Genomic DNA, 21331 nt, shown 5'->3' with positions numbered 1-21331 from the left:
ATGAGTCACCCCTGACGGCAGGTCCTGGGTCTGCAGCTGGTGCAGTGGGTGCCGCACAGCAGAGGGGAAGGTGGACGGGGCGTGGACGGAGGCCCCGGACAGAGGAGGTGCGGTGAGGGAGCTCCGCGATGCCGGTGCGCAACACGGGGCTGGAGGTCGCACCTGTCGTCGCCCCGCTCCCGGCTTCTTGCCCTTTGCAGGCTCTCCACTAGCGGCAGTCGACCTGCCCCGCCGAACCCGGGCCTCGCGTGCCCCTTGTCCTTGCCCCTCCGCCACAACCGTGTGCATGATCCCACGTGGGCCCACAGACCCGCCGGGCCTGCTGCTCCCGCACTGACCTCAGACACCCCTGGGGCATGCGGCCACTTCAAGCGGCGTCGTGGGCAAGAAACCCATACTCTTCCTCCAGCCCCAGGGCACACCCAGGAGACGGGTCACAAACATCCTCTCTTCCAACCACACAAGGCACTTTTGCCTTGGGCGGACGCCCGGGCAAAGCCACAACCCACACTTGCGGCGGGCTGGGACGGTGGGGAGGGCGGCGTTGCTGGTGGTGGCACCGTGGCCCTCCATCAGGAGCCTCAACCAAAGCCCCCCAGGCAGTGGTCCCAGGGCCTCTTCAGGCCCCTGGTCCAGACAGTGAGCAGCCCTCTGGCCCCAGGGCAGACCCTATGCAGCCACGGCTTGCCCCTCCCAGCCCGCGGCCCCGCAATGCTTCCCACCCACGCCAGGCTCCCCTGCACCTCTGCCTCGGAGCCCGCCACTCCCCTGCCTCTGCCTGGATATTCCCCCACCCATGTCTGGAAGCTCGTTCTCATCCTTCAGACCCACATACCCCTCTCCCAGTGACACCTTCCCAGTCCCAGCTTGATGGACATGGCTCCTCTCCCATGGTGACATGCTGCCTGGCCTGCACCTGCTCCCAAGTTGCAGCACAGCCCCTGGCTGCCACCCCCACCCCCCCGTGATGATCTGTGCCCCTCGGACATGCTTGCCCACGCACGTCAGCCCTTCCAGACCCAGCACGGTGGAGAAAAGGGCCTGGCACAAAAGAGGCTCCAGTGGGAACATGGAGGCCAGCGCTGCCTGGAAGTGTGGGTCAGTGGGCTCAGCAGTCCCTACATTTTTCTAAAATTAAAAAAAATAAATAAATGTTTCTTTAACGCAAGGCAGCAGGCCGGTCTCACCGACCGGATGTTAACTCGGTGCAGCACTTTCGTGAAGACTCATGCGGACGGGAGTTCTCGGCATCCTCAGAGGGCGGGTGCTCGGAACGGGGCCGCGGGGAAGCACACTTGTTAGCGGCATCCGCTGGCACCCTCCGGGACCATGAGGCCCACCAGTGACAGCCGGCATGGGTGGAGGATGCCAGAGGAGCTCCTGACATCCGTGCCATGTCCAGGCCAGGAGACCGCGCCTCTGACCGGCCGAGGGAGGGCAACATGCTTCCAGCAGGCTCTCGTCTGGAGAACGCTCATGTGCCACACAGCCACACCGCGAAGCCACTCTTCTGCTTCCAACACGCAAACACACGTCTGTGTGCGTGGCTCCAGCACCGCACAGCTGGGGAAGCGGGAGGGATCGGTGTCGGGAAGGGGGACAGCGAGGCCGGGGGGAAGTCCCAGGACACCGGCAGGTCAGGACCTCCTGCACTTCCTTCCCCGGGGGCCTTTCCTCCTCCATGGCGGACCCCCGCACCTCCCCTCACTAGGCAGCACCCCCCTCGTTCGGCCGGGCCCCAGCCCCAGAGCCTCCCCCGGGTTGGCACGGATGACTCTCCCCTTTTCACCCGACTGACGACTCCCGTCCAGGTCTGTGGGTGGCTGGTCACCACTTCGCTGGCTCTGGCCGAGAGCCCGGTGTGAGCGTGGAGACCCTGGGGTGACGGCACGCCCGTGCACTCACACGCACCCATGACCACTCGGGACCTGTGACCGCCGGTGGGAAAGAGCACCACGCGCTACGTTGCTGACTTGCCAACATCCCTGCGAGGGCTTCGAGTTTTGCTTCATGTATTTTAGGGCTAAGGGTGAGGACCCCGGACCCCAGGATCATCATGGCCTCTTCAGGGCACAGCTCCACTCCCTGAGCGCAGCCCAAGCCCCCAGAGACGAGCCTGGATCCCCTCAGCTGGGCGCCTCGTGGTCCCAGAAGCGAGACCTCCCCTGCGTCAAGCGAGTGCGGCTGACCTGGTCAAGCTCTCGGCGGGCGTGCCCGGGGGCTCGGGGTGTAACCCTAATCTGACGGCCGTCAGAGCGCCCGATGCTGCTTGAATCGAGTTGAACTCACAAAATGTGTCCTTGGGGTGCCAGGTGGAGGCAGAGAGATGGTGGGGATGCCCCCTCGGGAGCCCACCCCTGCCCGTGATGGCTCCTTATACGCGGGGACGCCTTGCAGCCTGGGGAGGGGGCGTCACCCAGCCATTCCTGGCATCTGGGAGGTGGGGCTGGACCCAGGGCTGCCCCTGGCATGGGGGATGCTGTCACTGGGAGCTTCCCAGGCAGGGCCCAAACCCCAGCCCCGACCCAGGCGAGAACCACAGATTCACGGCCCGGGACTCCCCACAGTCCTTGCCTGGTGATGGGGTCCGTGATCAAAGGAGTGAGACTGATACAAAGTGAAGGTCAAGCAAAGCTTTATTTCACGCCAGCACGGAGAATCAAACCGACCGGCCAGGGCCGTCTCATAGAGAGAGCGACCCCTCCCAGCCTCACAGACTAGCTTTTACAGAGCAAAGGCCATGTGGTCGAGCCTGGCCAATGAGATTGTCTCCACCTGGCCTGACCCATCCTTGTATGTGGGCTCTGTTATCAGGGACTGGTCCACCATATTTTACTGGTTTCCCAGACTTGCTTCAAACTAAGTTCCCCTGGGGGTGGGGGGCAGGGTCAGGTTAAGTTTTACTGCACAAACAACAAAATGGCTGTTCAACCGAGATGGAGTCGCTCTGGCTAAGTAGGCCCTTACACCCGGCTTCCTCACACACACTGTGGCTCCTGGTGAGGGGTCTGCGAGCCCCAGGCCGGGGGATGAGCCCCAGGGATGAGCCCTAATGATCCCTGGAACCGTCAGAAACTGCCCAAGAGGGGCTGGCTAGAGCAGCTCCCGGCCGGAAGACAGCAACGCAAAACTCTGCCTTCCGTGAGAGGATCAACCGCAAGGACCCAGAGTGCTCGCTGGTTGTGCACACACTCACACTCGTGCACACATTCACACTCGCACACACACCGCACATGCTCATGCACACCCACCCACACTTGTGTGTGTGCTCACGTATGCACACGCTCACACTTGCATGCACACCCCATACTCACCCTCACACACCCACACTTGTGCGTGTGTTCACGTGCTTGCACACACTCACACTCATGCACACTCAGTCCCACCGGGGCACCTCCTGCTTTCATGGACTTGCAGGAACGCAGCTGGGAATGGGCTTCCTCCCAGAGCTGAAATGTCACAGAACCACCACCACCGCCTTCCCCATTCGGTAAGTCGCCTCATTCCCCAGGCCGGTTAGTGTGGTGCTCAGCCGTGCAGGCCGGGAGGGTACAGACAGAGCGAGCGGTTCCCAAATCTCCAGACCAGGGAACCAGGGAGGAGGAGGATGGGCTGTGCTTGGCACCCCGTCCTCCAGCCTGGGTTGCCCGCTCCTCCAGGGGCTGTGGCCTCGGTGTGCCATCCACCGGGAGGCCCTGACAGAGCCCAGGGAGACCCCCTTCCAGGACAGTTAATCATCACCGAGGGACCCAGGACAGACAGTGGCTGGAGTGGCCGTGTCGTGATGCCGGCGCCTGAGGGAGCTGGGAGCTCCTGGCCTGACTGAGCCCTTCCAAAGCCCGGAGCTGTGAGTCTCCCTTCAGTTCCAAGAAGTACCCCGTGTCCTTCCCATGGACTCCCTAAATCAGTTCATGGCTGTTGCCGGCGTGGCTGCTCCTGGACCCACGTAGCTGCTACATGGCCTGTGCCACACCCCCGCACCTGTGTGCTCAGCCAGAGGAAACCCTCGGAGCAGACGGCACCTCCGCCCATCTGAGCACGGCTGCCGTGTCCGACTGCTGGGCAGGGACTCAACAGACGGGGCCCGCAAGCGCGAGCCAGCCCCCCATCTCTGTGTCTTGGTGTCCCAGGGAGCTCACTGCTGCGTAGGCAGTGATGGCGTTGAACAAGCATGCCTTGGTCGCGGCCTCCCGCCTCTCTGTCTCACGGCTCAACGAAGGAGCCAAAGGACTTTCAGGGCAGGAGAACCCACGGTTGGATCGTCATGCTGCCAGTTTTCGCATCGCAGAAGAAAGTTTTCCTGGACGTCATCTACTTCTGAGAGCTGGTGGGTGGTGGGGATTCACCCTAACTGCTGTGAGGGGCTCACAGTACCCGAGCGTCCTGGGTGGACCGAGCAACCCCGGGGGACACAGCCTAGGAGGCTTGTGCCTGTCTCCCCAGTACACGCTGTGGGCCTTTGTCCTTTGCTGACCTTCCCGAGCTTCCATCCACCAAAGATGTGTTGCCCGGGGTGACCACATGCTGAGCCCCATGAGTGTCCCCAGCAAACCACCAGACAGGGGGGTGGTCTTGGGGACCCGACTCGCTCTACTTACCAGCGTCCTTCCTGGACAAGCCTCAACTTCCCTTGACCGGTGCCCGCCTCACCTTCCGTGGCTTCCAGGGCCCCTGCCTGCTGCCCCAGCTCCTGGTTCTGCTCCCACCTCCACTGTGAGCCCTGTGCGTGCCTTCCCTTCATTTGCAAAATGCAGGTCTCCCCTTCCAGGAAGCCCTCTGTGTTCCGTCCCATGCAGCTGGTCCCCTGTTTCGCCTGCATCCCACACGGTGGATTCCTGGAATTCGGGAACTGGCCCATCTGCGTTTGAACCCCAGGGTGACCGCAGATACCTCCTGCCTCTGAACTGGGAAACCGGCGCCCCAGCCCCTGAGACGTGTGACCTTGTACGCCTGCGACCTCTTCACACACATGCCCAACCCTGGTTAGGTGTAGACTCGAGTTCTGATCCAACACATGGACCCGATGGCCTGGAGTGGGGACCAACCTGGGAGGTGCCGTATCCCCGCTTTGCAGACCAGACTCCCAAAGAAGTGACGGGACCAGGGCTGCACAGCTGGCCAGCGGCAGGGCGATCGGACCCCACTGCACGCCCTGGAATGCTCCCTCCCTGGGTGCTGGGTGCCATCACCTGAGCTGGGGGGCGGCTGGGTCACTGTCATCTGTGACGTCCTCCTGGCCCTCACCCCTTGCACAAGGCAGCAGAGACAGCACCCAGAGCCACACGGGTGATGCCCCGTGACCGCCCAGGCTTGCGGGTCCCCTGGTCCCACAACATATCTGAAATCTCTCTCCTCCGGGGGATGCGGGACTCCCTCCCACTTTAGGGAATCGGCTCAGAGACCAGGAGCTTTGGCTTCAAGAGCCCCAGAGATCTCGGGTGTCCTTCCGCTGAATCCTCTGGACATTTTCAACAGCAAGACAGGTTTGATTTGCAGAAGCCATGAAGGAACAGGGACAATGCAATTTGTAAAACACAGTGTTACTGGAAACGGTGGAAGACTGAATGTGTCGGTGAACATACCGGGTTAGTGATGGCCTGAGAAAACAAGCCAGTGCCCACGCGGTCTGGCGGCGGCGGACAGTGTGGAGTGGAGAGTGAGGAGGGGGCTTTGCACCTGACCTGCCCACAAACACCCAGCACGGTCCCCAGCTCCCCCCAGATGCACACAGACCCACGGATCCAAGCCTCCCCTCCTGGGCACAGGAGCAGGGGCAGAGATGATACCGCAAGCCCGAAACAGGTGCCACGAGCCCCACACCTGCTCCCTGGCGGGACACCCGACTGACTGCGGCTCCCAGCCCCAGGAACCCGACCTCGAACCCGCCCTGTGGCGGCTCCAGGGTACCCTGGGAATTTGCAGACAGCCCCTTCCGTTCCCCTTAGGAGGGCAGCCTTGCCTGAAACTGCATACCTTGCTGATAATTCCCTTTTCCCCCATTCCCTCTGCCCCTAAAACCCTTTGCTCTCCAGTGGTTCCTCGGTATTTGCTGGATGGGACGCTGCTCGATCCGTGAACCACTCCGCGAAGCCACTGTGACCCTCAAGTCCGCTCCGCCAAATTCTGTGGCTCGGCAGCTGCACGGAGAATCACAGACATGTCTGACAGGTGTGCACGATGAGCCAGGCCCGCGCGCCCGCGGCTGGTGACGACAGGCGCGGTCTCTGACGCGCCGACACAGGCAGGGCCCTCGCAGGAGCTCCTGCAAATCTTCCTCTGATCATGGCCCCCGTGGTTTGCACAACTCCTGGAAGCAAGCAGAGCGTTAACACCGCCTGACAGACGGAGAAACTGAGGCACAGAGAGCTGAGGCCACTGGGTTGGGGGAAGCCAGAGCCGAAGCCCAGGCTGGCCAGGACTCTCCTCCTTTCCCGAGGGGCCACGTCTGATTTGCTTGCATCTTCACAGGGCTGTGACGCCTACACCGACCCTCGCGCCCCGTGACTTCTGACGCGCAGACGTCCCCACACAAGCGTCCTCACAAGCTGCTGCAGCTGGGACACACGTGTATCACCCTCTCCTCTGCGTCCCGTGGCCAGGGCGTGGGCAGGCCCAGGCAGCGTCCGCCATGGGAGGTGGCCCGGGAGAGACGCAGCAGCGGCTGGAGGCAGGGCGGCAGGGACCCCGGATGAGGGAGGGTAAGAGCCAGAAACCAACCCAACCGGGATGGAATCTGGTGGAGCTGGGAGGTCTGGGGAAGTGCTGGTTTGGGGAGGAAACAGCAGGTCTGAGTGGGGCCCCCCGCTGGGTACCCGGGTGCAGGGAAGGCCGGTCCCAAGTCCACATGAATCCACAAGTTCCAAACCCCACTGCCCTGTAGAATGAGTGGTCCTGACCACGCCACGTGCTGACCCTTCAGTGGCCCCTAAGGAAGTACCTGGCACCCCAGGTCGGCTGGACGCCCCCTCCCAAGGGTGACTGCTAGTTCTGCAGAAACAGCACGTGGGCACTGACAGAGGTGCAGGGACCAGAAGGTGACCCAGGGACACTGGGTGCACAGACGGCTGATGTGGAGAGGCAGGGATGTTCCTTTCTCTATGGGCCTCAGGCCACCTGTCACATGGGACTGACCACAGGTCTGCGTCCAGCCCGGGACCCTGAGCTGCCTGAGGGCGGGGACGCTCTCTGGCCTCTGCTCATCCCTTGCCTGAGGGGAGAGACAGTCATGCATGGGACCGGGATCAGGGCCACGAGCAGGACAAGCCAGTGGCAGAGGCCCCACCAGGAGGCCCGGCAACCCCAGGATAAGGAGCTGGACAGTACACAGCGGTGCCGGAAGCTGCCAGGTGGGGCTTGGGATCTGGGGCACAGCGGGAGGCGGCAGTGGGCAGCGATCTCTGCCCGTGGCCTGGCTGGGTGCGTCCTCTCGCAAGGACCCGGCAGGACAGCACGTGCTCGGGGCCATCCCACCCAAGTGTCCCCGGGCCCCCTGGGGTGGAGGCTGTGGGAAGAGCCAGCCGGAATAAATCAGAGCTAACCCGTGCTGATCACCAGCTCCCTAAATCAAGGACCTGGCAGATATTCTGGGCGAGAATCAATCTTTCTGTCCCCCTAGTAAATACCATAATCCTTTTCCCAGTGTGGTTTAGAGAATGTAACTGTCGTGCTCATGATTTATTCGAAAATATTCTGCCAGCTTAGTGAATGAATGGGGGCGTCAGCCTGCTTTTGAGCAGAAGGTCAAAGCGCTTTCCCAGGTGCCGGCCTCCCCCTCGCGGCTGCTCTCCCGAGCCGGCTTCCTCACCTGCCCCAGATGGAGCCCCTGGGCTGGTCCCCCAGGCATGGAGGGCCCACTCTGCAGCCAGCGGGACAGGACGAGATGGCCACAGCCTCCCTTCTAGGCAAGTGACTCTGATTTCTCTTTTTCTGTCTGGTAGTTTGTTTTACCCACAGTTAACGCAAGATTCAGACCACGCAGGGGTTTCTAGAGAGAACGCCGGCCCCACGTCACGCGGGGGCCACCAGCGCCCACACAAACAGGTGCGTCCTCTGTCCAGCACGTCTATGGGCTGACGTTACTCCCTCGGCCTTTCTAGCCGTTTCTGCCGAAACACTGCCGAAATGTCCTCTGGTTCGGGGCATCCTGACGTGGACGTGGGAGCTTTCTTCCACCGTAGGTTCCGCGGCTGGTGAATTTCGATGCGTTCTGCCCAACTGCCTCCAAACACACGTTGTCAACAGGAGGCAAGTGTCCCTTTTTCTCTGTTGTGCTCGTAAATCGTATTTAATTTTGCTAGATGGACAGGTAGAGAGCCCTCCTCGCCGGCTTCCCAGGAGTGTGGCTCACACTGGCTGTGTGTGCTGTGCCCGTGTCTGGTTTCCCATTAGGGTGTCTTCTTCCTTATTATGGGATTTGGGGATCTTCACCTTTGTCTTTTGCAATGTGCACGGGCAGGACACCTCCCCCCCCCCCACAGGACCACAGTTCACATTTTTCCTGACTTTTCCTCTGACGCATCTGTGTCTCTCTTTTGCACTCATCCCTCCCCTGCAGCAGCCATGCTCTGGGACTGTGTCCTCTGACTCCATGCTCTCTCCTCAGGCAGTGGAGTTCATGCGGGACACCGGGCCCCGCCCGTTAGGGTCATAAATCCCTCAGGAGCATCTCCAGTCTTTCTGGGCCCTGTCTGTGTGTATCCCCCTGTCTTCTTGACGTCACAAAGTGCCACCAACTCAGCAAACCCAGAACCACACTCAGGATCTTGCTTCCCAAATGTCGCCTTCCTTTCTGTCCTGGCGAACGTGCTGTGCTGGGCGCTGGGGTCCCTCTCCTGCCACGGGCGCGGCGGGGGGGGGGGGGGGGGCGGGTCTTCATCAGCTGCTCCCCCAACTATGGCTGCCGCTCTGCCCTCCCCACCCCCTGCCGGGTACACTCTTATCAGCTCCAGTTCTTCCTCACGCAGCAACCAGACCCATCCCAACAACGCACAAATGTGGTCCCATCACCCGCTTCTTCTCAAGCCATCAGGATAAAGAAGGAAGCCTTCCCGTGGCCAACAAGACACCACGGTTGGCCTGCCTCTTGTCTGCTCCCAGACTCGCTCCCCGTGCACTGTCTGCGGCCAGCTCTGTACCAGGGGACCGGTCAGAACGCTGGGTCTCCACACCTGTCTCAATGTCTCTCGGGCACACGTGGTAGAGCCTGCAGTGGGAAAGTAGAGAAGACAGGGCAGGAGGGTGCTGGGATGCCAGAGAAGTGCACTTTCCACGGGGCAACCATGCGGCCAGACACAGTCTGAGAGGGAATTCCATTTCTACAAGCAGTAAGGGAGGGCAGAGAATGGGGGTGAGGTGGGAGAAGAGAGGCCTCTCCCCCACTGGAGACGCTGCCCTGGGGCAGACCCGCAATGAGCAAAGGGACACCACAAAGCCCTTCAATGAAGCTGTCATCAGAACTACAGCCCACAGAGGCAACAGTGGTTCCCTGCTAACTAAAGAAATGAAACCGGGCCCCACATCCCCGGCATGAAGGACGGCACGTCCAGCACACGATCAGAAGTCACTTCTCATGCTGAAAACCAGCAAAACCGCGATTTCAAAGCAGTGCCGAGAGGAAACGTTATAGCATGAAATGCACCAGACATGAGGACCATCTCCAACCAGTTAGCTAAGTCCGTCCCGCAAGAAGCCGGGGCAGAAGAGCAAACTAAACCCAGAGCGGGGAGCAGGAAGGAAATTATAGATAACAGAGTAGGAATCAATGCAAGTGAAAATAAGAAAACAGTAGAAAACAATCGATGAAACAAAAATCTGGTTCTTTGCATGAAAGTCAGTAAAACTTACAAACCTCTGGCAAAACTGACAAAAATTAAAAAAGAAGGAGCCAGAGTTCTCCAGTAAAAGGAATTAAATAGGGATTATCTCTACAGAGTGTGTAGCCATTAAAAGGATAAGGAGAGAAGAGGATGAACGATTCCTAATACAACAAATAAGGAAGGGACCAATTTCTAGAAAACTTAATGAAAACTTAGCCAAGATTAAGGACATAGTCTAAACATTCCCCTTAACCATGAGAGAAATTGAATTCATAATTAAAAGTACCCTTGAAAGAAAATCCCAGGCTTGGATGGTTGTGTGGGAGAATTCTACCAAACATTAAAAAAATAATAATAACCTTTTTCAGAAAAAGACATCCAGATGGCCAACAGACACATGAAAAGTTGCTAGCATCACTCAGCATCGGGGAGATAAAGGTCAAACCCACAATGAGGTATCCCCTCACCCCGTCAGAACGGCGAGAGTCAGCAGTGCAGGAGACAGCAGGGGTCAGTGAGGGAGCGGAGAACAAGGACCCTCATGCACCACAGGCGGGCGTGCAGGCTGGTCCAGCTGCTCGGGAGAACAGCACGGAGGTTCCTCAGAAAGTTAAAAATAGAGCTGCCCTATGACCCAGCAACCCCACGTCCGGGTATTTGCCCAAAGGAGTGGCATCTTGAGGGCACCTGTACCCCCATGTTCACGGCAACATGACTCCCAACAGGCAAGATGTGGGATCACCCACCGGTGCCCACCAACCCATGAACGGGTAGAGAAAATGCGGGCTGTCCACACAACGGAATCTCACTCAGCCTTAAAAAAGATGGACATCCTGCCATTTGGGACAACAGAAGAGACCCTGCAGGACACTATGCCCAATGACATCAGCCCGGCATGATCTCACTTACGTGTGGAATCTAAAAGTCAACTCTAGAAGCAGAGAGCGGAAGGGCGGCCGCCAGGGACTAGGGGTAAGTGAGCGGGTGTTGGGTAAAAGGGACAAAACTTCAGTTATGCAGGACGGAGTTCTGTGAGTCAGACGTGCAGCACGGTGACTGTGGCCAACACCGATACAGTGCACACTCGGAATGCGCCAGGAGAGAAGTTCTAGAATATTCCCGCACACACGGAAACAACTTCGTCAGGGATGGACGTGTTAACGGCCTGACCTGGTGGGCATTTCACAGCGTGCACATACAGCAGAGCACCGTGCTGTTCCTGGCCAGTATACATGTTATTCATTGATTATACATCAGTACAGCTGGGGACAAGATTAACTCCAATTTTCCATGATCTTTTTTGAAAACAAAAGGAGGAAGCACTTGCCAGCTCATCTCATGAGGCCAGGATTTCCCTGAAAGAAAAGCCAGACTGTGTACAAAGAATGAAAAACACAGAGGCTAATACCGCTCATGAGTTAAGATGAAAAAACTCTCAATGAAACATTATCAAGGAGAATTCAATGGAATCTAACAGGTATTCCGTGTCATGACCAAGTGGGATTTATTCCAGATATGCAAGGCTGGTTGAACGTTCAGAACCATCGATGTAATCCATTGCCTCAATAAATGAAAGAAAAACCCTAGCAATTAGTGCAGAAAAAGAGCTTGACAAAATCCAACAGTCATTCGTGATTTTTTTTAGAAACCAGGAAGTTTGCAATAGAAAGTAACTACCTCGTTGATAAAGCACAGCTACAAAAACAAGCAACAGTTCACATTATATTTAATGGTTAAAAATGGAATGTTCCTCCCTACGAGTAGGAACAAAGCTCATCTGACATAGTCCTGTATGTTCCCGCTACTGTGCTAGGCAGAAAATATGTGCACGTATAAAAGTCCTGTGGTGGGACGCCTGGGTGGCTCAGTTGGTTAAGCGGCTGCCTTCAGCTCAGGTCATGATCCCAGCGTCCTGGGATCGAGTCCCGCATCGGGCTCCTTGCTTGGCAGGGAGCCTGCTTCTCCCTCTGCCTCTGCCTGCCATTCTGTCTGCCCGTGCTCACTCTCGCTCCTCTCTCTCTGACAAATAAATAAATAAAATCTTAAAAAAAATAAAAAAAAGTCCTGTGGGTTGGAAAGGAAGAAATAAACTGTCTCTATTTGCAGACGACAAGATTATCTATGTGTAACATCTCAAGAAATCAACAAAAACACTCCTACAACTAGTACATGAGCTCGGTGCGTTCTAGGATACAGGACCGACTCACAAAAATCCACTTTGGTCCTGTATGCGAATGACGAATATGCCGGAACCGAAATTAAAAACACAAGGCCATGTACAACCACCTCAAAGAGGACAAAATCCTCAGGTGTGCCCAGGATCGGCAGGAGCGACGAGCTGTGTTCGTGGGTTGGAAGATCCAACCTGGTGAAATGAGCCCCAGACTGATGTACGGGTTTAACGGAATTTCTGTCAAAACAGCAGCAAGTTTTTTATGGGCGTAGACAAGCTTATTCTAAAATTTATATGGAGAGTCACAGACACCCCGCCCCCAGCACAATTAAAGCAATCTTGGTGGAGAGGAACCGAGGGGGTGAGATCACTGTTCGAAACCACTGCCACAGTGATAAAGACCATGACCGTGGTATCCGCGGGGGGAGAGACCCAGATCGACAGAGCAGAACAGAGAACCCAGAAACAAGCCCACAGTGGTGTGGGTCACCGACGTTTGACAGAGGTGCACGGACAGTCTGGTGGAGGAAGAACGTTTACAGGTAGAAACTGAAGCTCGCCTGTCACTTCACACCTCATACAAAAATTAACTCGAAATGCATCAGGGAATTCGATTAAAATGCGAAATCATAACATTTTTAGAACAAAAAAAAAGGAAGAAAAAAATCTGAGACCTGACTATGCAAGCCGCTCTCAGAGCTGACACCAGAAAGCACGAAAACGGGTGAGCTGGGGCATAGCAGAATGGGAAGGACCTTGTGAAAGGGTTGGAAAGACGAGCTACAGACCTGGAGGAGGTGTTTGCCAACCGTCGTTCCTACAGAGGACATGGCCACAATATACCGAGAACCTTGAAAACCCAACAGCCAAAACCAAACGAGCAATCCAATCAGAAAATGAGCAAAACACGTAATCAGACATTTCATTTTTGAGAAAAAAAGCTCATGAAACATGCTGGGCGCCAGCAGTCATCAGGACAGCGCAAAGGAAAAACCACGGTGCGACACCACGGCACGTCCATCAGCTTGGCGGAAATGGACATGATGATGGAGACAAGAATGCGCCACGGGGAGCAACTCTAGAAGACAGTTTGTCAGTGCCTTGTAAAGGGAAACGTGCAGCTCTTACTAACCAGCATCCCAGAGAAACGAAGGCTGTGTCCACAGAAAACTGTGGACTTGTTCACAGAAGCTTGATTCCTCAGAGCCAAAAACTGGGGTCAAGCCGATGTCCTTTGACGGGTGAACGGAAGGCACATCCACAGCATGGCATCCGGCTCAGCCATAAACAGGAGCCGAGGACAGACAGACACAGCGCCTGGAAGGCTCTCTGGGGCGCCGTGCTGTGGGAGGGAGCCGGGGCAGAAGGGGACAGGCTGTACGGGGTTATGAATGGGGCGGGGACACAAGGGAGGTGCATGTGGTTGGAACAGTTTGGCAGGCGGGATTGTCTTTCCTGTGGATAGCGGGGTGGGGTGTGTGTGTGTGTGTGACCCACCCACGGTAACTGAAGACATTGGCACACATTGGTAACATAGTAACATTAGTAACCCTGGGGAAACCGAATAGGAGGTGTGGGTGTATCAATGTCAGTGTCCCAATTGTGATGTTACAAAATGTTACCACTGGAGGAAAATGGGTAAAGACCCACAGAACCTCTGTGTGTTATTTCTTAAAACTGTAATTATCTCAATAAAAATTTCAATTAAAAAGAAAGCTAAACACATACCTGCCGTAAGATCTGACTGTCCCGCCCCCTTGGTGTGTATGCGCCCAAGGAAAACGTGGAACCGTCTTTACGATGACTTGCAAGTCGACATTCACGACAGGTGCATTTGTAATCACCCCAAGCCAGAAATGCCTCGAGTGTTCCTCCATGGAGGATGGGGAACCCAGCCGTGGGCATCGTGGCGTGGAGTACGATTCGGCCATACGGCAGGAGGGAAGTCCTCTCAGGGGGCAGCATGGATTGTGTTCATGACAGAGGAAGCCGGAGGTAACAAGGAGTAGGATTCTGCTTACAAAACTCCAGGAACCGCTAAGTGGTCTACAGTGAAAGAAAACAGGTCAGTGGGCAGCTTGGGGTGAGGAGGGGGCCGGGGAAAGCTTCTGGGGTGAGGGATGTATTCACTGTCCCAAGTGTGCTGACGGCTTTGTGGGTGTGTGTGTGTCAGACTGACCTAACTGTGCCCTTCCAATGTGTCTGGAGCCTCGTGCCTCAATATGGCTGTGGGTAAGAGGAACACGGGATGTGCACATGAATGAGGAGAAAGGTCAGGAACGGGGGTGCGTGTGTTTAAATGGACAGGTGGGGAAGCAGATGTGAGGAGGGGTGCAAGGAAGGAGGAGCCTGTGGAGAGTCTCAGGCAGAGGCCAGACCCCGACGTCCACTCTGGCGCAAGTCTGCATTCAGATAGTCGCTGTCCTGGGTCCTGACCAGGAAGCCAGTCTCAAGCCCGGGAACTTCAGTTCCACTCCCCTGGGCCCCAGGTTCCCTGGCACTTCTGGGGCAACACTGCAGGACGCTGGGACATGTGCTCAGAGCATGAGGGGGCAGGAGCCACCCCGCCGGTCCCAGCACAGGACGCGCAGGTCCAGGGAGTGACAGTCATTGAATGAGGCCCTGATCCTCCCCAGGAACGGCCGGCCTGCCCCCACCACCTGTGCCAGATGCAGGGGTCCCCAGCCAGTGGGCTGCTCAGGACTCAGGGCTGGGACGCAAGAGGGTTCCAGAACAAGAGAACTGAAACGGGTAGGACCTGACCGGGAGGTGATGCGGGTGATGGCCGGGGGCAAGAGCTGCTGGGAGGGACCAACTGCAGAGGTCGGGGTGACTTCCTAGATGGGGTGAGAACAGAGGGAGCCCCTCCCCAGAACCATGCAGGCCACCTAGAAGCACCTGCCAGGCAGGAGAAGGTGTGGTGCCTGCCTTGAGGGCAGGGGAGGGGGTCCGGGCCCATCTGGAAGACTCCAACCTCCCCACCAGCTGCTGCAGACCCTCAGGAGGCCCCGGAATGTGCACGCTTGCAGCTGTGCCTGAACTTGAGTCATCATGTCCCCTTCCCCGTCCTGCATCGGGGAAATGCCGCTGCCCGGAGCCAGGACAGGGGAGACAACCAGCAAATGCCTGTGGCATGAGGGGGAGAAGAAGACAACCCCAAGTACACGCATGCCCATAGGCACACACCCGTGCACCCATGCACACACTTCAGCAGCTCTTGGAATGGTAGAGGCATGGGCGTCCCAGACCTGGCAGCCCCTAGGGTGGGAGGCCTGGTGCTCCTCTCAGGGTAGGGTCCCCCAGCTCTCGGGGGTGGTCCCAACCCACAGGACAGCTACAGGGGGTTGGCTCCTGACTCCCTGCCTGGGGTTTGGGGGGCTGAGTTTGGCCGTGGGTTGGTCCTGAAGGCTCCTTGCTGGCTCTGGGGCTGAAGCTCTGCCCCGTGGCTGAGCTGGTGACTTTTGGAATGGCAGCAATAACTGTCCAGGTGTGGGGGGTGGACAATCTGGTCCTGTAGAGGTGGCGGACCCGCAGGGCTCGTGACTGCTGAGAGCACAGGGGCCTCTGGGGCTCCCAGGACACTGCTGGCTCAGCTGTGCCCATCCAGGAGGTGCAGACACACACTCGTGTTGGAAAAGGTAAGCAGGGTCCAAACCTGCGAACTGGGTGCCCAGACTGACCCAGGGATGGGGCTATGGGTGGGAAGAAGCCTGGGATGCAGGCCCCACCAGGCTTGGGGGGCACCCCCCGGTGCTTAAAATGAAAACAGCAGTAACAGCCAGGCCACCCGAGCCCCAGCCTCACAGAGCTGCTCCCACTTGTCTCGCCCACCTTCCAGCCCTCGTCCTGTCCCTGTCACTCTGCAAGAGTAATATGTACGTCATTTTGCATCGGAGAGGGGTGCTGTCCACTTAACAATATGTAATAAACTTTCGTCAACTTTCCACACAGGTCTCATAATCAAATTAATAGCTGCACAAAACAACACCGCGTAGATGGCCCTAACTTACTAGATAACGTCCCTGGGTGCATCGGTTTCTGCTGAATGTCACCACTGACAGAGACCGCGTTGCACATCTCCAGGGCATCGTTTATTCTTTCCAGAGGTAAACTGACTGGGCCAAAGGACAGCGGTTTCTGACTGTACCGCACACCATCTGTGTACAGAGCGGCGACGTCTCCTTCACTGCCAAGAGGAACAGAGTTCATGGGCGACCCCACCTCCACTCCCCGACCCCGACCCTGTCAGGGCATCTGGTGGGGTGGGGGGCACTTTCTGCCGGCTTAGCAGGTAGCACGCAGCACCTCAAGACGGCTTCGACTGCCCTCGCTCTGACGACCAGCGAGGCTCCCAGTTTTCCCAGAGCGGCTGGCCCTCTGGAGCACCCCATGTGAGCAGCCGGGCTGGAACGTGGAGCCTGCTGGCTACCGGGTCACCATTTGCCTCTTGTGAACCGTGACAAGCCCTTCATGGGCACAGCTACTCCCCCTCTGCACACCCCAGCTGGCGCAGCCTCCTCCCTCCCCCTGGTGGGTCTTGGCTTTGTTCTTGCTGTCGTCTGCCCGTGTTTCCCTCTGTGACTTCTTGTGCAGCTTCAAAGCTGAGAGTGGTCTTTCTTCATTAGGATAATAAATATTTCATTATGCGCTAACTGTTCTTTTTTTTTAAAAAGAGGTTTGGCTCTTTGAGGCATCTGCTGTCTGTTCCAGCACGGCGGGTGGGGGGTGCGGATCTAAATTAAAATTCTTCTATGTTATCCAGTTTCTCAACATCATTCATTTTTAATTATTTTTAATTATTATTTTATAAAGTGTTCCACCATCAGAAAGGTGAGGCTGTCTGACTTGCTCTTTTTATTTCTCAAGTGTCCTCTGAAACCCTGTTTGCTTCTCCAGAACACACTGAGTCCAGAAAAATACAGTTGGGATTGATTCAAGGGAGGCTGTGTCTGCAAATGAAGCTGGTGACGTGTTCTCCCCCGATGACGCGTGCTCGTTGCGGGATAGATCATGTCTCTCACCTTGTCCCTACCCCGCAGGGGCTGCAATTTTCTTTACAAAGGTCAGCCATATATTATGTTTATTCCTAAGTAAGTCAGATCACCTGTTTCTGGATTTTTTCATTATATTTTCCAGCTACTGCTCGTGCAGACAACCAGCTTTCATGTGTGTGGCTCGCAATCGTCTTCCTTCTTAAACTCTCAACTGTGGCTGATGCCTTTGTATCCACTGATCACATCAAGGTTCTCATACTGTGTTTCCCTCCAGCTTGTCTTGTCCTGCCTTCTGAGTTAACTAGAACGTCCAAACGAAACCTGGGTGAACCACCTTAAGTGTTTTTAGGAGCCTGGGAGGGCGTTCCTTAATTATTATTCATTAATCATCAGTGCAACGATAGCAGGAACTTATTTTGTTCCTAAGTTTGAAGCCACTTTACCGGAGCTGATTGTTTCCTTCTGCTTCACCCTAGCGAGGAGTCCTTTCATTCTTTAACTTTAATTTGTTTGAAATGGTTGAATCTCATCACTTTATTTTTCAGGTAGCTGTGAGGACGATTTTAGGCCTTTTACATTGTCCTTCGTGTTGAAGGAATCATGAAAATTTCTCCCCAGGGACAGAGCTGGGGTCCCCACCCCGGTCTCCCACTTCCCACCCCCACATGTTCTGACGGAGTCCCTCCTCTAGGAAGGTGTGTTTTGGTTCACAAAGGTGGAGCGTGGCTCACAGTTGTGAGAGGACCAGTGCAGGGGAGCAAACTTTGCCACTGCAGAAGAAGCCTCTCTGGTGTATTATTTTAAGCCGGTGGTTTTTAAGAAAATGCAGACCCAACAGGACTGTAAAAATCAAGAAGAAGCTGCGCTTTGTAAGAGACATTTCCATGCACAAGGGAATCTCCATTTGGAAGGGTGTCCCCATTGCTTTGCTGGTGATTCTAAATCTCTAGAAACTCTTACTGAGGGAGGAGGCGCGGACGTAAGTCTGCATGATGGCCTCACCCTTGTTCACTGTGCTTTCCCGGCAACCTCCCATAGCAGACTCCCCACCCCCAACCCTTTTGTCTTGAGCTGAAGACGGTGTTTAAGGTGATGGCTTCAGCCATTTTTCTGGGTCCTCCCATGTACTCAGGAGGTATACATGTAAACTTGTGTCTGACTTTCTCCTGCCGGTCTGTCTCACATTGACCTGAGGCTCAGGCCAACTGGAAGAATCCCGAAGGGCAGAGGAAAATTCTTCCTCCACAATACCAGCCAACAGGCAGATGAAACCATGCTTCTGGACAGAATTCTTTCTGCCTGGAAGCAGCACGTCAGGACACCTGGATTCAATAGCAGCGGTGAAACAGGCAGTACCAGGCATCTGCACGACACTGACTTTTAAATTTTAAAAAAACCAAAAACTTGCAAAGACCAGAGAATTGATGGCAAACGCTCTCTCTGAACAGAGAACTAGGCTCTTTTGATTAAACTTTAACTGAGGCCCAAGCACAAGTGGCAAAGGAAGATCCCATACTCAGCACCCAGATCCCCTTCTCTGCCTCCCCTCTGAGGACATCAGACTTCGCGTCAGTGCCCCACACCCCCTGCAGAGAGCCCCTAGTCCTCTTCTGGAATCTGCAGCTCCTGCCCCCACCCTGGCTGCCTTCCCTTCTCTCTGCTGCACCAGGGGAGACTTTGTTCTGCTCCAATTAGCCAGAGCAGTACTGCTCCCTGGGATCCAGCCGGGCACAGGACAGCCCGGGGAGCACTGTTCCTGCTGCTACGTGGGCAGCTGGCGGTGAGCTGAGTGACCTTCCTGCCCACCCTCTCTAGGACACGAGTTTCCAAAACATCCCTGCAGACATCTCATTTCGCTTGACCTGAGGCCTAGCCCGTGGGGCGGGCTGACGGGGGTTACCACTAAGGCCCTCACTGTACAGATGGAGGGAAGGACACGAAACACATGCGGCTAAGAAATGGCAGGGCAGAAATTCCTAAGCGGACTCCAATACGATTCCAGACCCCCAGTTCTTTTAACCATATCACACTGTCTTCCTGCAAGAAATCTCATCTCCTTTCAAGCTTGAACTAGAGAATTCAAACACCCACGATCACAGGAGGTAAGTGTGCATTTGCTTTAAGTAACTTGAGGCTTCCCAGTGTGTGAAATGTAGGGGTTGCCAGGCTGGGGATGGCACAGGGAATCCCTCACTGTCTTTGCCCCATTTTGTTTTAATTCTCACAATTCTCATCCTCTCAGTGACCCAAATGCTAGGCGGAGTGGAGGGTGGGTGGGCACAGGAGGAAAGGGGGTGGCCTGGGCATTCCACTATAAAGGGCTCTGCCCACGGGTGCTCAGGGCTAGCCAGGAGGGCCTGCATGCCCCAGGGGCTCAAGGACAGAGTGCACGTGGTGGGAGGGGCTCGGTCTGGCCTGCCAGGTGAGGAGGGGCTACAGGTGGGAGAGAAGCCCAGCAGACCCCATTCTGAGTGGGAAGAGGTCCCAGGGGACTAGGGAGGAGGGACAGATGGAAAACCCCATGGGGAATGAAGGAGAAGAGTGGGAACACCAGCCCAGAAGGTGGGGCTCTGGACGGAGTTGAGAGGCGAGTTCACAAAACACAGTGAGGGGAAGCGGACAACCCTCCAGAGTTAGAGAAGTGAGGAGTCCAGGGTCACAGAGCCGCAGGTGCAGAGCAGGTAAACCCAAGGCTCCCATCCCCCAGCCAGGGCTCTGTGGATGGGCCATGGATGCTGGAGCAGCTACACCTGCAGCACCCCAGCAGGTGGGGCAGGTCCAGGGCTCCATTCTGCCCACCCGGTGAGTCCCACAGGCGACCCCATCCCAGTGTGGGTGCTGGCCAGATCAGTGAGAGGCCCCAGGACCCTGAGAGCAGAAGAAATGCAGCTGGGAGCGGCTGCAATCTGTAGAAAGGGGCCAGCACATTCACCTACCCACCGAGGCCTCACTTAATGCAGAATCTGCCGACAGCATCAACAGGCTCTGGGATTCCTCTTCTAAAACATCCTGCTGTCGGGGGCACCTGGGGGGCTCACTGGGTTAAGCCTCTGCCTTCTGCTCAGGTCATGATCTCAGGGTCCTGGGATTGAGCCCCAAATTGGGCTCTCTGCTCAGCAGGGAGTCTGCTTCCCCCTCTCTGCCTGCCTCTCTGCCTACTTGTGATCTATGTCAAATAAGTAAATAAATAAATCTAAAAATAAAAAATAAAAATAAAACATCCTGTCATTCCCTGGCCCCACATCCCTCCAGCCACCACCCTGTCTCTGCCCCCAGACCCTCCAACAAAGCCTGTGAGTGCTGTCTGCAGCTCCAAGCCCTCACCTCCTGCTCTGGTTAACCTGTCCCGGCCTGGCTCCTGTCCCGCCACCCATGGAGCCACCTTTGTCCAGACCCGGGATCCCCTGCCCTCTGCTCTGTCTGGATCACTGCTGGGATTCAGAACGAACTGTCCCAAGATGGGCCCCTTGGCCATGCAGATAATTTTGAGCTGGAAACAATCAAGGCCCCAAAACCTCAGGAAGAAACTGTGACCTCCTCAAACTGCCTGAAAGTTTAGAAAAACTCAGGAGGAGCAGTCTCTTGGTAGATAGTGACGTCATACTGTGAGCAAGGTATGGGGAGCGGGAGGAGCCCAGTAAGGCCTGTTTGATCAGAGTCCCCTGCATCCCATCATTTCCCGATGGCCCAGCAGACACCCGCTACCAAACATTGGTCCTGTTTGTCTTCCTGTAGACTGTATTCCTTCCCTTCGAAGTTCCCAAGCCCTGCCCGGTCTCAGTCCCAATGACAATGCCCTTCGTTTCCTTGCCTTTGGAATCTCACATTTTTGCAAGGGGGGCGCAGGATGTCCCATTTCCTCACGCTGTCCTGCCCTGCCCGGGCTTTCTGAAGGCTCCACCAGCCTGCACAGATTTGCAAATGAGGACACAGAGCAGGAAAGAGCCTCCTCTGAGGGGTGGGCTCTGGTTCCTTGTCCCCCCACCCCCCGCACCCCCATCCCCGTCTCCTTCTGTGTTTAGCCATTCTAATTAATGAGTAAACATTCTTTACAAAAGAATGTTTAAACACCTTGGAATTAATTTAATCAGATATTTAATTGCCCTGTAATTAATCATCTAAGCTTAACGAATTGAACCCAGATCTCTGGGAGTTGGATGCCTCCCACTGACTCCTGAAAATAACTATGTGTCAGAGCCTCAGGCTTCCTGCTCCCACTTGGGGCCTGTGGCCCCTGCTACCCTTGCCCCCAGCAAGCAGCCTGGGCTCGGCTCTTTGAGGCTGGAGGGCACAGCCTTTGCTGGGAGAGGCTGCCGGGCTACGGGTCACCCTAGGCCGGGGAGGCTGAT

This window comes from Enhydra lutris, unplaced genomic scaffold (assembly GCF_002288905.1).
Source record: "Enhydra lutris kenyoni isolate GAN:26980312 unplaced genomic scaffold, ASM228890v2 scaffoldscaffold82, whole genome shotgun sequence".
NCBI lineage: Eukaryota > Metazoa > Chordata > Mammalia > Carnivora > Mustelidae > Enhydra > Enhydra lutris.
This window is presented reverse-complemented; position numbering follows the sequence as displayed.